The following is a 16218-nucleotide window of genomic DNA, read 5'->3' on the forward strand; positions in this document are numbered from 1 at the left end:
TTAGTTTCCTGAGGGGGAATAGGCTTTGTCGTGCCCTCTTCACGACTGTCTTGGTGTATTTGGACCAATCTAGTTTGTTGTTGATGTGGACACCAAGGAATTTGAAGCTCTCACTACAGCCCCGCCAATGAGAATGGGGACGTGCTCGGTGCTCCTTTTCCTGTAGTCCACAATCATCACCTTAGTCTTGGTTACATTGATAACCATCGTTGTCGGTAATCAGGCCTGCCACTGTTGTGTTGTCAGCAAACTTAATGATGGTGTTGGAGTCGTGGATGAACAGGGAGTACAGGAGAGGACTGAGCACGCACCCCTGGGGAGCTCCAGTGTTGAGGATCAGCGTGGCAGATGTGTTGCTACCTACCCTCACCACCTGGGGGCGGCCTGTCAGGAAGTCCAGGATCCAGTTGCAGAGGGAGGTGTTTAGTCCCAGGATCCTTAGCTTGGCATGAGCTTTGAGGGTACTATGGTGTTGAACGCTGAGCTGTAGTCAATGAACAGCATTCTCACATAGGTGTTCCTTTTGTCCAGGTGGGAAAGGGCAGTGTGGAGTGCAATAGAGATGACATCATCATCATTTAACTTACTTGATGAAACATCTGTAATATGTTAGGATGCAGAGCTTCATTGTCTTTTCATTTAACATGTATCTATTTGTAGTAGGGAATTTGAAAACCTGCTGTAGGTAATAATCTGACTTCTGAATGAATATTCCCCCATGTACTCCTCATAGTGATGATTGTGTTGTGGAACAGAACATCGCAAGGCCTTACTCCTACTTAGCAACTCCCAATACTTACAGTATCTGCTTCTACTCCCATGCAGTTTCTCTCTCTTCCCCAACCGAGCCCCCCCTTCACTTCCTCTCGCAAGGAATGTGTTTCACTTGTGCATGTGACATTGAAACTTGAAACTCCTCTCATGCAGTTCCAAACGAGACTCCTTGGCTTACCGGTATAAATTGGGACATAATGAGCAACACCTGTATCTGCAACTGAAGCATTTGTGCATTCCATTCCCTGGCAGTCCCTGAGAGACTGTCTTCATTTAATAGACTAAAATATGAAATCACAATGTGTTTTTGGGCCACATAATCGAAGATAGGCTTACAACATTACATTCTGAAACGGTATCTGTCCATGGTGCTGATATCCCATTGGCCACATGTGGGCACGGGCAAGCCCACACCAACCCCAACGCAGGGTTCCAGACCTTTCTATCATGCCAATGTGGGCATGTTTGGGATGTGTCTCACTGTTCAAAGGTTGACATAAAGCTTCCTATGACCTAGCTTTTTGTTCAAACTAATCTGTTTTGTATTCTAGGGACTACTGAGTAGACTGGACCATGTTTTTATGGACACACACACAATGGATTGTTTTTCCTGTACAGTGCTATATTTGTACCCTATAGTGTCCGGGCACCCCACTTTAAGCTCGTTGACCACAGTAAAAGTCCAGTACACTTGCTTTGTTCAAATGTACCTGTTTTGTATTCTAGGGCCTCTAGTGAGTAGACTGGACAATGGTTTTATGGAGTCACAACTGTTTTTCGTGTACAGTGCTAGTAGCCTATGTGCTGTATACAGAAATATTATTCTTTACATTTAAAACATGTTTCAAGGTCAAATCATGCAAATGTCTTACATATGAACAAATGTCAAGCATTGTTAATGTTTAGATACATTTTCTTTCATATCATAAATACAGGTTGTTGACACTTCTTCTATTATGTGAGGGACTTTTATTCAATCAAAGTTCTGTGATGGGAAAGTGTTTTTTTTTATTGTTGCAGACGAGACACCATTCTGAAGACGACGTCATATTAAAGACCATATTTTTGAAGTGGTCAAAGCAGACATGATGCCTACATTATCAGTTGATCTACTGTAGTTTATTGTATGCAATTGTTTCTAGAGGAAAGATCCTAATCTATAGTTATCTGTTTTTTGCGATTTATAGACACAGTCAAAGATTTCTCTGGGATGATTGACGGTCGTTGTGTTTTTGTTGCTGAAATGTATCCCTGTTTATACCTTTAGCATACTACTAGTGTTTTGTTCTATGATCATGTGACCGTCACTATATATTATCAGTAAAAGGGAAACAAATTGCACTCCCGTAAGTATTTATTTGGACAGTGAAGCTAAAATGTTTTAAAGTAACTGTCCAGTGTTTCCAGATTTCTATGAAATATGACCAATTAATTACAATAAGTGAAATAGTTTTCCTTTAAAAAAAAAGAAGATAAATAAGTATGTTTAAAAAGCAGCAGTTCTGTGTTGGAATGATGTGGGCATACCCCAACAACAGAATGGTGTGGGCATATAGCGGTCACTAAAGATATTAACATGGGTATACCGCTGATCGGCCACCTTATCCTCCTCACGTGGATGACATCATCAATATGACTTTTACAAAGTAAGATTTTCACTCGACACTTTACTCGTTACTTTAATTCGTCTACTCCAGCATTTTGGATTTGAGATAAAAAGTAGCCACCCTTTGCCTTGGTGACAGCTTTGCACACTCTTGGCATTCTCTGAACCAGCTTCACCTGGAATGCTTTTCCAACAGTCTTGAAGGAGTTCCCATATATGCTAAGCACTTGTTGGCTGCTTTTCCTTCACTCTGCGGTCCAACTCATCCCAAACTATCTCAATTTGGTTGAAGTCAGGTGATTGTGGAGACCAGATCATCTGAGTCAGCACTCCATCACTCTCCCTCTTGGTCAAATAGATCTTACACAGCCTGTAGGTGTGTTGGGTCATTGTCCTGTTGAAAAACAAGTGATAGTGCCACTATGCGCAAACCATCGCTGCAGAATGTATCGCTGCAGAATGCTGTGGTAGCCATGCTGGTTAAGTGTGTCTTGAATTCGAAATAAATCACAGACAGTGTCACCAGCAAAGCACCCCCACACCATCACACCTCCTCCTCCATGCATCACGGTGGGAACCACACATGCTGAGATCATCTGTTCACCTACTCTGTGTCTCACAAAGACATGGCAGTTGAAACCAATAATCTCAAATTTGGACTCATCAGACCAAATGACAGATTTCCCCTAGTCTAATGTCCATTGCTTTTATTTCTTGGCCTAAGCAAGTCTCTTCATCTTATTGGTATCATTTAGTAGTGGTTTCTTGGCAACAATTTGACCATGAAGGCCTGATTCACGCAGTCTCCTCTGAACAGCATTTATTTGGGCTGCAATTTCTGAGGCTGGTAACTCTAATGAACTTATCCTCTGCAGCAGAGTTAACTCTGGGTCTTCCTTTCCTGACAGTTTCATCATAGCACTTGATGGTTTTTGCGACTGCACTTGAAGAAACTTTCAATGTTCTTGAAACTTTGCGCATTGACTGACCTTCATGTCTTAAAGTAATGATGGACTGTCGTTTCTCTTTGCTTATTTGAGCTGTTCTTGCCATAATATGGACTTGGTCATTTACCAAACAGGGCCATCTTCTGTATACCACCGCTACCTTGTCACAACACACCTGATAAAAATTAACTTTTAACAAGGCACACCTGTTAATTGAAATGCATTTCAGGTGACTACCTCATGAAGCTCGTGAGGTAGTCAGTCACCTGAAGAATGCCAAGAGTGTTCAAAGCTGTCATCAAGGCAAAGAGGTGGATACTTTGAAGAATCTCAAATATAAAATATATTTTGATTTCTTTAACAATTTTTTGGTTACTATGTGATTCCATATGTGTTAGCTTATAGTTTTGATGTCTTCACTATTATTCTATGATTTTACATTTTTAATTTGACCTTTATTTAACCAGGTAGGCTAGTTGAGAACAAGTTCTCATTTACAACTGTGACCTAGCCAAGATAAAGCAACGCTGTGCGACACAAACAACAACAGAGAGTTACACATGGAATAAACAAATGTTCAGTCAATAGCACAATAGAAAATATTTTTACAGTGTTTAAATGAAGTACGATGCAGAAAATAGTCAAATTAAATAAAAACCCTTGAATGAGTAGGTGTGTCCAAACTTTTGACTGGTACTGTAGCATATGAACAAGTCATAAGCCATGAAATAAATGATTAGAATTACAGGAAATTAGCTGCAGCATTTTTGTCTCAGCCTCACAGTGATTCTTGAAAGTCGGGACAATCATTGTCTGGCAGGGAAACTTGATTTTTCAAGTCGGAAAAAAAATGTTTTGCTGCATTATTTGAGCTTAAAATCTACATTTATGGTAAGTTTTTAAGGGAAAGATTTGTTTGGGGATTTTTGGGGTGGGGCTCTATGCCTGGAAATGCCCTTGTCTGGAACCCCAATTTCAAACTTTACAAATAAGTGTTCAAATTAGCCCTCTGTGGCTTTAAAGATTATTTCTCTCAAACTGTGATTTCTAAAAGATGTGTCCGGAGATTTGGTCAACTTGTTCAGATTTGTCAAAAATCCTATATTAATCTGTAATGATAGATTTAAACAAACAATATTGAAATCCCCATGTTCACAACCATGAACTGTCAACTCCATCTGCTCGATAGAATATGAATATTGTTTAAAATATGTTACATTTAATTAAGTTTTAACTAAATAAAGCAACATAAACTCTGTCAGATTTTTGTCTAGCTTCAACTCCGTCAGAGGGCTGATATATCTGCAAGATCTGATGGAAGGGTTATTATTTTTATTGGAGATTTTCAAATGAATCATTTTCTATATTTTACAAATGTTTGTACTGAACTTAAATTCTTTGAGGCAAAAATATGTCTGTTTTGATTATCTGTCGTCAACTCTGTTAGTGGCTTGTCAACTCAGTCGCTGATGGAGTTAATCTTTTTTTGTTAATTTTATAATAATATATTATAACATTTATAATAATATATTTTAATCACTGTTCTGCAATATATGCTTTAACAATTGAAGTATTTGCTGTGCTAGAGCTATTATGGGATTATGTTTGCTCTATAAATTTATACATTTTCATGTTCTAAATCTGTCGAAAAACATGCCAAAATGCTACCGAAATTAGCTCTAAAGAATTTAAAACAAAACAAAAATAAGTTTGGAGATGTCACGCCCTGACCGTAGAGATCTTTTTATTCTCTATGTTTGGTTGGTCAGGGTGTGACTCGGGTGGGAAACTCTATGTTCTGTGTTTCTATGTTTTGGGAGGGTATGGTTCTCAATCAGGGACAGCTGTCTATCGTTGTCTCTGATTGGGAATCATATTTAGGCAGCCTTTTTTCCTTTTGTATTTTGTGGGTAGTTGTCTTTGTTAGTGGCCTGTATTGCCCTAGTAAGCTTCACGTTCGTTTTTGCTGTTTCTTGTTTTGTTGGCGACATTTATAATAAAGTAAAATGTACGCTAACCACGCTGCACCTTGGTCCGGTCATTTCCACAATTTCGATGAGCATGTCAGGAGATTTATATTACATATTTGAATAATCTAATGTTAAAATTAAACAATCAATGCCAATAAATATTGGTTTTGAAAATTATTGTAAAATGTAATGCCTTTTATGTGGCGGCAGGTAGCCCTGTGGTTAGAGCGTTGGACTAGTAACCGAAAGGTTGCACGATCGAATCCCCGAGCTGACAAGGTAAAAATCTGTCGTTCTGCCCTGTCATTGAAAATAATAATTTTTTTCTTGACTGACTTGCCTAGTTAAAAAAAGGTCAAACAAATTTTAAAATAATAAAATGATGGTGTCTGACTGAGTTGACATAAATCCAGTTTGTTGCATTTCATAAAAAAAATATAATAATAGGTTGTTCCTTTAAATAGTGTAAGAGCTAATACTTTGGTCTAGAAAAATATATATTTCAAATGTTGGATAATTTGTATCTTGTTAAAACAAATTGCTCTGCTTGTCTTGGTAAGTAATATCGATAAAATCTCCATGGAGATGTTGAGCCCGGAACTGACACAGACCAGAAACAGCTTTGCAGCTCTAGATCCAGAGGTTCCGGCGCCTTCGTCCTTGGTGGCTTCCCAATCAAGATCGGATCCGGAGGTACTTGCGTCTTCGTCCTCGGTTCTGTCTCCCTCTCTGGTGGCTTCTACCTTGGGTTCAGATCCTCGGAGCTCCCAGCCTCACCAGACTGTGAGGCTGCCTGCAAGACCGGCCCATTCAACATCATCAGCTGTCATCATAGGCAGCTCTATGGTGAGAAACATCTCGGTCCCCAAGGCAAAACCCCTGTGCTACCCAGGAGCACAAGTACAGGACATAACAAGACTGTTTCCAACTGTTCTACCACAGATGTCGGGAGCTGAGACTGTCATAGTACATGTGGGGTCAAACGAAATCAGGAGGTCTAGCTCGGAACATTTGAAAATGTATTTTAAAGAACTGATTTTAGCATTAAAAGACTCCAGAAAACAGCCAATAATTTCAGGTCCAGTACCATCGTCCAGTACCATTTTGAATCTTTCGCATCTAGGGTGTGAAATATTCAGCAGAATGCTGGCATTACACATCTGGCTAAAGGACTACTGTAGTTCTGCTGGAGTCACTTTTATTGTTAACTTTGACACCTTCTGGAAACAGAAGATACTTTCCAGGAATGACGGAGTCCATCCAAATCATCTTGGCTCCTGGACTGAATGCATTTCAAGGCTGCGTTGAAACAATGACTGGTAAATGATCCAAGACCAGCTCAGTTAATCCCTACAATTGTGACAATGAGTCGTCATAATGCTGCATCAAATGTACATGATCTTAGGGGCGTTGGCAAACACAATGTAAGTCATTTAATTTATGTACCCCTAATTGCACCGAATACACCTGTTTATCCTACAGCTATTGTAATCATGAGCCTATAAACCAGAGTTATACTCTTAGCACTGAGGCGGTGTGCAATAGCAGGAAGACCACATTATGCAGCCCACCCTGCACTATCAGCTCCAATGTAAATAACATGTAAGTCTACCTCTGATAAACTTCCCAGTAAAGCATTAAATATAAACAAGCAACACTGAAAAGTGCTAAAAAATAGCCCATATTAACATAAGTAGCCTAAGAAACAAGGTCCATGAAGTCAATAACTTGCTTGTAACAGATAACATTCATATTCTGACTCACTTAGATAATATCTTTGATGATACAGTGGTAGCAATACATGGTTATAACATCTACCAAAAAGACAGAAATGCCAACGGAGGCGGTGTTGTGGTCTATATTCAGAACCATATTCCTGTAAAGCTTAGAGACGATCTTATGTTAAATACTGTTGAAGTAATATGGCTACTGGTTCATCTGCCTCACCTAAAGCCCATTCTTGTGGGATGCTGCTATAGACCACCATTGATAACAGTCAGTATCTGGATAATATGTGTGAAATGCTTGATAATGTATGTGATATCAACAGAGAAGTATTTTTTCTGGGTGATTTTAAATATTGACTGGCATTCATCAAACTGCCCACTCAGGAAAAAACTTCAAACTGTAACCAGTGCCTGCAGCCTGGATCAGGTTAGCAGTCAACCTACCAAGGTAGTTACAAACAGTACATTAATTAAATCATCAACATGTATTGATCACATATTTACTAATGCCACAGATATTTGCTTTAAAGCATTATCCAAATCCATAGGATGTAGTGATCACAATATAATAGCCATATCTAGGAAAACCAAAGTTCCAAAGGCTGGGCCTAATATAGTGTATAAGAGGACATACAATAAGTTTTGTAGTGATTCATATGTTGACGTAAAGAATATTTGCTGGTCTGTGGTGTGTAATGAGGAGCAACCAGACGCTGCACTTGACACATTTATAAAACGACCTATTCCAGTTACTAATAAGCACACACCCAATATGAAAATTACTGTAAAAACTGTTAAATCCCCTTGGATTGATGAGGAATTTAAAAAATGTATGGTTGAGAGGCAAAGGGTATGGCAATTGAGTCTGGCAGCCCAACTGATTGGCAAACGTACTGCAAATTAAGAAATCATGTGACTAAACAAAATAAAAATAAACTACACTATGAAACAAAGATAAATTATATAAAGAATGATAGTAAAAAGCTTTGGGGCACCTTAAATTACATTTTGGGGGAAAAAGCCAACTTGGCTCCTTCATTCATTGAATCAGAGGGATCATTCATCACAAAGCCCAATGATATTGCAAACTACTTTAATTACTTTATCATTGGCAAGATAAGCAAACTTAGGGATGACATGCAAGCAACAAACGCTGACACTACACATCCAAGTGTATCGGACCAAATTATGAAAGACAAGAATTGTACTTTTGAATTCCATAAAATCAGTGTGGAAGAGGTGAAAAAATGATTGTTGTCTATCAACAATGACAAGACACCTGGGTCTGACAATCTGGATGGAAAATTACTGAGGATAATAGCAGACGATATTGCCACTCCTATTTGCCACATCTTCAATTTTGTGCCCTAAGGCTTGGAGGGAAGCTAAAGTTATTCCGCTACCCAAGAATAGTAAAGCCCCCTTTACTGGCTCAAAAAGCTGACCAAACAGCCTGTTACCAACTCTTAGTAAACTTCTGGAAAAAATAGTGTTTGACCAGATACAATGCTATTTCACAGTAAACAAATTGACAACAGAATTTCAGCATGCTTATAGAGAAGGACACTCAACAAGCACAGCACTTACACAAATGACTGTTGATTGGCTGAGAGAAATTGATGATAAAATGATTGTGGGGGCTGTCTTGTTAGATTCAGTGAGGCTTTTGACATTATTGATCATCGTCTGCTGCTGGAAAAACTTGTGTGTTATGGCTTTACACCACCTGTTATAATGTGGATAAAGAGTTACTTGTCTAACAGAACACATAGGGTGTTCTTTAATGGAAGCCTCTCAAATATAATCCAGTTAGAATCAGGAATGCTCCAGGGTAGCTGTTTAGGCCCCTTGCTTTTTAAATGTTTTACTAACGACATGCCACTGAATTTGAGTAAAGCCAGAGTGTCTATGACTGCAACACTATACACGTCAGTTACTACAGTGACTGAAATGACTGTAACACTCAACAAAGAGCTGAAGTTAGTTTCAGAGTGGGTGGAAAGGAATAAGTTAGCCCTGAGTAGTTCTGAAACTAAAAGCATTGTATTTGGAACAAAACACTCACTAAACCCTAAACCTCAACTAAATCTTGCAATAAATAATGTGGAAATTGAGCAAGTTGAGATGACTAAACTGCTTGGAGTAACCCTAGATTGTAAACTGTCATGGTCAAAACATATTGATGCAGTAGTAGCTAAGATGGGTAGAAGTCTGTCTATAATAAAGCGATGCTCTGCCTTCTGAACAACACTATCAACAAGACAGGTCCTACAGGCCCTAGTTTTGTCGCACCTTGACTACTGTTCAGTCGTGTGGTCAGGTGCAACAAGAAAAGGACTTGGGAAATTGCAATTGGCTCAGAACAAGACAGCACGGCTGGCCCTTGGATGGACACAGAGAGCTAATATTAATAATATGCATGTCAACCTGGCTGAAAGTGGAGGAGAGATTGACTTCATCACTACTTGTATTTATGAGAGGTATTGACATGTTGAATGCACCGAGCTATCTGTCTAAACTGCTGGTGCACAGCTCGGACACCCATGCATACCCCACAAGACATGCCACAAGAGGTCTCTTCACAGTCCCCAAGTCCAGAACAGACTATGAGAGGCACACAGTACTACATAGAGCCATGACTATATGGAACTCTATTCCACATCAAGCAACTGACGCAAGCAGTAAAATTTGATTTAAAAACAGATAAAAAAAACATCTTATGGAACAGCGGGACTGTGAGGCAACACAAACATTGGCACAGACACACACATACACGATAACATACGCACTATACATACACATGGATTTAGTACTGTAGATATGTGGTAGTGGTGGAGTAGGGGCCTGAGGGCACACAGTGTGTTGTGAAATCTGTGAATGTATTGTAATGTTTTAAAAATGGTATAAGCTGCATTGATTTTACTGGATCCCAGGAAGCAGCAGCCAATGGGGATCCATATAAATACAAATACAGCTGTTTGGAGTTTGCCAAAAGGCACCTAAAGGATTCTCAGACCATGAGAAACAAGATTCTCTGGTCTGATGAAACCAAGATTGAACTCTTTGACCTGAAAGCCAAGTGTCACGTCTGGAGGAAACCTGGCACCATCCCTACGTTTTAGCATGGTGGTGGCAGCATCATGCTGTGGGGATGTTTTTCAGCTGCAGGGACTGGGAGACTAGTCAGGATCGAGGAAAAGATTAATGAAGCAAAGTACAGAGAGATCCCCGATGAAAACTTGCTCCAGAGCGCTCAGGACATCAGACTGGGGAGAAGGTTCACCTTCCAACAGGACAACGTCCCTAAGCACACAGCTGAGACAATGGAGGAGTAGCTTCGGGACAAGTCTCTGAGTGTCCTTGATTTAACTAGGCAAGTCAGTTAAGAACAAATTCTTATTTACAATGACTGTCTACACCGGCCAAACCCTAACCAGGGCAATGCTGGGCCAATTGTGCGCCACCCTATGGGACTCCCGATCACGGCCGGTTGTGATACAGCCCAGGATCAAACCAGTGTCTGTAGTGACGCCTCTAGCGCTGTGAAGCAGTGCCTTAGACCGCTGAGCCACTCGGGAGACTTGAACCCGATCGAACATCTCTGGAGAGAGCTGAAAATGTTGGTGCAATGTATTCAGACCCTTTACTCTATGAAGTACTGAGTAAAGGGTCTGAATACTTATGTAAGTGTGATATTTCAGTTTTTTTATTTTAATAGATTTGTAAAAATTTCTAAAACACATTTTTCCTTTGTCATTATAGGGTATTGTGTATAGATTGATGAGAAAGAAAACACAATTTAATCAATTTTAGAATAAGTTTGTAACTTAACAAAATGTGGAAAAACTCAGGGGTTCTGAATACTTTCCGAATTAACTGTATTTGGCTACTTTCTGATGTTAGTTCATAAAGATGACCTGCAATTTTGAAAGGGGTTCTGATCATGTAATGATTGCTTGGTCCCTATAGGAGGAGCTGTTGTATAACGGCCATGAGATTCGAGTGTTTGACATCCTCATGGGGAATGCAACCAAGCACTGCAGTGCCCAGCGCCCCAGTGGCCTTTGGAATGGGCGGGAAGTCTTCATCTCTGCTATGGTGGTGAGTGCTGGAAGCCTGTGTGAATGTCAACACTGAGGGCCGAATAAAATCCTAACTTGAGATCTGTGCTTGTGACTTAGGCTTTTGTGTAAATCATAGATCGATGTCGTGGCATGAAATTGAATTTGAGTTATCTAGATCTTTGTTAGGATTCAATCAAATCCACAGTGTGGTATTTACACTGTTGAAGTACCTGGTTCAATAAAATCACAGAATGGTTTTTGTTGCTGTAAAAACATTCAACTTTACTTGAAGGGGGTATACATAAGACATTCATAAAACCTTAACAAAACCAGTCATGACACATTTTGAGTGTTGCAGTATCATTCATAATCTTACATTACACTCATGTGGATGGGGGGAAAATGTGACGTGTGTGTGTGTTTGCCACATATAGAGTGGAAATTCATATTTTATCCGTTCGGGACCAGAGGAGTGTCTACTGAGCAACAGTCTGGAGTTTGAGGCTGAGCGGGCTTGACTGGAGTACCTGGTGCTCTGTGGGACTGACTTGGACATGAATCGGTAAAGAGAAGGGACATCATTTTAATCATAAACGTATAAATATTTCAACACAAATTATTATGACAGAGCTCACTCAGGCAGCACATGAAAATGATGAAGTAACTGGATATTTAATTTTACTGTATATAATTTGTAGCTAGGTCTAGTGTTTTGACTGTTTAATACCCTATGAAAGTCTCACCTACTTCCTTGTTCCCGTACAGTTTTTAAATGGGCTTCAAGCTTATCAAATTCATGAAAAAGTTGTCATATGAGATATATATAAAATTATAAAATGAAATAACGTGTCACATGCTTTGTAAATAACATGTGTAGATTAACAGTGAAATGCTTTCTTATGGGTACTTTTCTGAACAATGCAGAGTCAAGATAAAGATTTTAAAAATAATAATAATTGAAATAGTAACAGGAAGAATAGTGACACAGAGTGAATAATTAATTACAATAACGAGTAAAAGTAACATGGCTATATACATGGCATACCAGTACTGAGTCAATGTGCAGGGGTACATGGTAACTGAGGTAACTATGTACATATACAGTAGGTAGAGGTAAAGTGACTAGGCAACGGAATATATAATAGATAGTAGCAGCAGCATATGTGGTGAATGTGTGTGTGGGTGTATATGTGGCATCAGCATGTGGGTGTATGTGTGGCATCAAAGCCTTTAGCTCAGTTCAGATGTTGCCTGTAATCCATGGCTTCTGGTTGGGCTATGTGCGTACGGTCACTGAGGGTACGGCATCGTCGATACACTTACTAATGAAGCCAGTGACTGATGTGGTAAGCCCAATGTTATTGGATGAATCCCAGAACAGTGCTAGCGAAACAGTCCTGTAGTTTAGCATCCGCTGCGTCTGACCACTTCTGTATTGTGGTCCGATGAAGCTGTACTGGTACTTACTGTTTGAGTTCTTGCTTGGAATCAGGAGGATAGGGTTGTGGTCTGATTTGCCAAAGGGAGGGTGAGGGAGGGCCTTGTATGCGTTTCTGTGTGGAGTAAAGGTTCTCTAGTGTTTAGTCAACTCTAGTTACACAGTTGACATGTTGGTAAAAATAAGGTAAAACGGATTTCAGTTTTCCTGCATTAAAATCATTGTCGACAAGAAACGCTGCCTCTGAATGTGCATTTTCTTGTTTGCTTATGGCCCTATACATCCCGTTGAGTGCGGTCTTAGTGCCAGCATCAGTTTGTGATGGTAAATACACAGCTATGAAAAATGTAGATTAAAACTCTCTTGGTAAATAGTATGGTCTGCAGTTTATCATGAGGTATTCTAACTTAGGTGACCAAAAACTTGAGACTTCCTTAACATTAGAGATCACGCACCAGATTAACATACCTGAATTTGTCCAATAGAAACTCTTGTTTCCAATTGTTGGACTAACGATTACACCCTATATCAGCTAGATGCAGGCAAGAGTGTGCAAGGCGGTATTGAATGTCACTGTCTGTCCATGTGTCACTGTCTGCCACCTCAAATTTGTCTGGGCACCTACAGTACATTGTAAACTTTCATTCATTGTTTAGGTTGTAGCATCCTCATGATGGGTATCTGGAAAATGTGAGTATCATGTAGTAGCCTAAACCTATCGCTGTTACATTGAACTGGGTGAATGGAATATGAATGAGAGTCATCCAATATGCTGTAATAGAAATAAGGCCATGCTCATGAAAAAAAATTGTCCTCCCTCATCCTAAATGGCACTGTCCGCCACTGGTAACTTAGTGCACATTCCATGAAAATGGCGTTCTTTAATAAAATGTGATTATTTGTGGATTTGGCCAGTTAATAGCCCTAACCACGATGACGCAACATTGACTAAACCTTCAAATCCTGTTGCTTCTGGATTATTTGGTTTTGACAATTCTGGTCAAATTAAGATCCTACATCTGTATGTATTGTTTGTCATGTTAACAGCTGTTTTCATGTGAGAAACATTAATGTCTTGTATGGAACTGGAGTCAAGGTCCCCTTGAAAGCGTTTTAATTTTTTTTGACACATCTAGACTATCTATGCAAACTATCTATCTAAAGTTGTCCATCTTTATGAACCCATCTTTTTATGAACCCATTTTTATTTGATTAGTGGAGAGGCTGACACACTTATTCAAATTCAAATAATGTATTTTATTTTACATCTTTAAATACTTACACCACAATTTTTAATTTGATTAACAAATAATGAAGACTTCAATAAAATGTTGCAACTAATGGTTTGCAGTGTTATAAAAGTAACAGATCAATTCATGGTTTATGAAAGCAGGGCTGTCATCCCCCGTTTGCAGCTACCAGGGATAAGGTCACACTACCTTGGGATGAGGTCAGACTACCATGGACGATGTCAAACTACCAGGGATGAGGTCAAACTACTAGGGATGGGATCAAGCTAACAGGGATGAGGTCACACTACCAGGGATGAGGTCAGACTACCAGGGATGTCAGATTACCAGAAATGATGTTAAACTACCAGGGATGAGGTTAAACTAGCAGGGATGAGGTCAGATTACCAGGGATGAGGTCAAACTACCAGAGATGAGGTCAAGCTACCAGGGGTGAGGTCACACTACCAGGGATAGGTTCAGACTACCAGGGATGTCAGATTACCAGGAATGAGGTCAAACTACCAGGGATGAGGTCAGATTACCAGGGATGTCAGATTACCAAGAATGGGGTCAAGCTACCAGGGATGAGGTCAGATTACTAGGGATAAGATCACACTACTAGGGATGAGGTCAGATTACCAGGGATGAGGTCAAACTACCAGGGATTATATTGTGGACACTATTTGGCTACTGATTCAGGGTAAAACTAGAGTCAGGTTGGACATCCATGGCTATATGGCTGAGATGGTCCGTGTTGTGTGAATGGAAGGCCTCACCCTCATCATGACCAGCAGGAGCAGCTTGACCATGAAGAGGGGCTTCACCTCCTCTGTGCCATTGTCATCCCTAAAAGAGTAGTAGTACGTTACCACAATAAAGTTATACTATACATTTTATTTGTATGGTTACCACACTTCCAAGTCTTGCTTTGTCACGTCCTGACCATAGAGAGACCGTATTTTCTGTGGTAGAGTAGGTCAGGGCATGACTGGGGATTAGTCTAGTTTATTATTTCTATGTGGGGTTCTAGTTTTGTTTTTCTATGTTGGTGATTTTGTATGATTCCCAGTTAGAGGCAGCTGGTAATCGTTGACTCTAATTGGGGATCATATTTAAGTAGTTGTTTTTCCCACCTGTGTTTGTGGGATATTGTTTTGTGTTTGTGCACCACTTAGTCACGTTTCGTTGGTCGTTTATTGTTTTTTTTTGTTTTGCTTAAGTTTCACTTAGAAATAAAGATGTGCCTTGGTCAACCTCCGCTGCGCCTTGGTCCGTCTCTACACACGATCGTGACATGCTTTCACTTACTATTTACTAGCAAACGTGAGAAACCTAGCAAACTAGGTTCTTAAAATAGTACACTCATTTGTCCTAGATAACAAACTAGTTTGTCCTCCGGCAAGGTTGTAAATACAGTTGTTAAAAAGTTTCCCTATGCTGCAGCACAGGTATAAAAAACATGAGCTGCAAAGTGGATATAACTGCATTGTCAGGGGTACATTTCAGAAACAGAATGTATTTCATTACATACAGTAGGTTATTGTTACAGGAATACAAACAAACTTGCTGCTGTCCCACTGTCTGTTCATAGTCATCCCTTTGTGGCATTAGATGTTACAGATTCTATATTGAAGACACATGCACACACACACGCACACACATATATACCCATAAGTGGGAGGCTCAACGGTTGTGTTTTGCCTAGGCAGTGGTGGTCTGAGGAGCTGTCTGGCCCAGTTGGGAGGTGAGTACAAAAACATTTCCTGCTGTCTACTATCTGACACCTCGCTGTTGTCTGCCATGTGGGTCATGAAATTGAATTTAGCAATAGTAGCGATAGTAACAACCTTAAAAGTAATTACGATGACGTAAACTGTAAATTTGAGTTCAGATTATTTCAAGTTATTCTTTATGTGACATTCAATTTGGTTATACGTACTGAGATGACATGCACTGGGAAAACCATGCATAATTTAATAGGATTTTGTTGTTGATGTTTTAATTAAACAGAACAGATTCATTCATATTCATTGTGCGTTAACCGAAATGCAGTTTTGATTGAATATCAGCCCTAGTCTAAAGAAATGCTGTGGTGAAGTCAGTCAAATTTCAGAAGGATGATTTACAGTTGTCAAACACTAGAAGAACATATTGCAATGGACCTGAACAAAGTTAAATATTTGATTTGATGGTTATGGAATGCTTGTGGATACTTTTTCCATTCCTACTCTACTTTTTTAGTCCAATGGTGCTCCATTTGAACCAGCAACCCCTCTGGTCATATTCTGTACCTCTGGTTTCATAGCCTGGTACTGCACCTACATGTGTTTGAAAGTGTCCCTTTCACTCAATGCAAACGGTCATCTTTTTTTTAAACTCATATCTCTGACTGACTTATTTTGAACTTACGTTGCCACCATTAAGTTAAACTACACATACCAGAACATAGACAGACTAGAC

The sequence above is a fragment of the Oncorhynchus clarkii genome, chromosome 9, assembly GCF_045791955.1.
Source record: "Oncorhynchus clarkii lewisi isolate Uvic-CL-2024 chromosome 9, UVic_Ocla_1.0, whole genome shotgun sequence".
NCBI classification, from domain to species: Eukaryota; Metazoa; Chordata; class Actinopteri; order Salmoniformes; family Salmonidae; genus Oncorhynchus; species Oncorhynchus clarkii.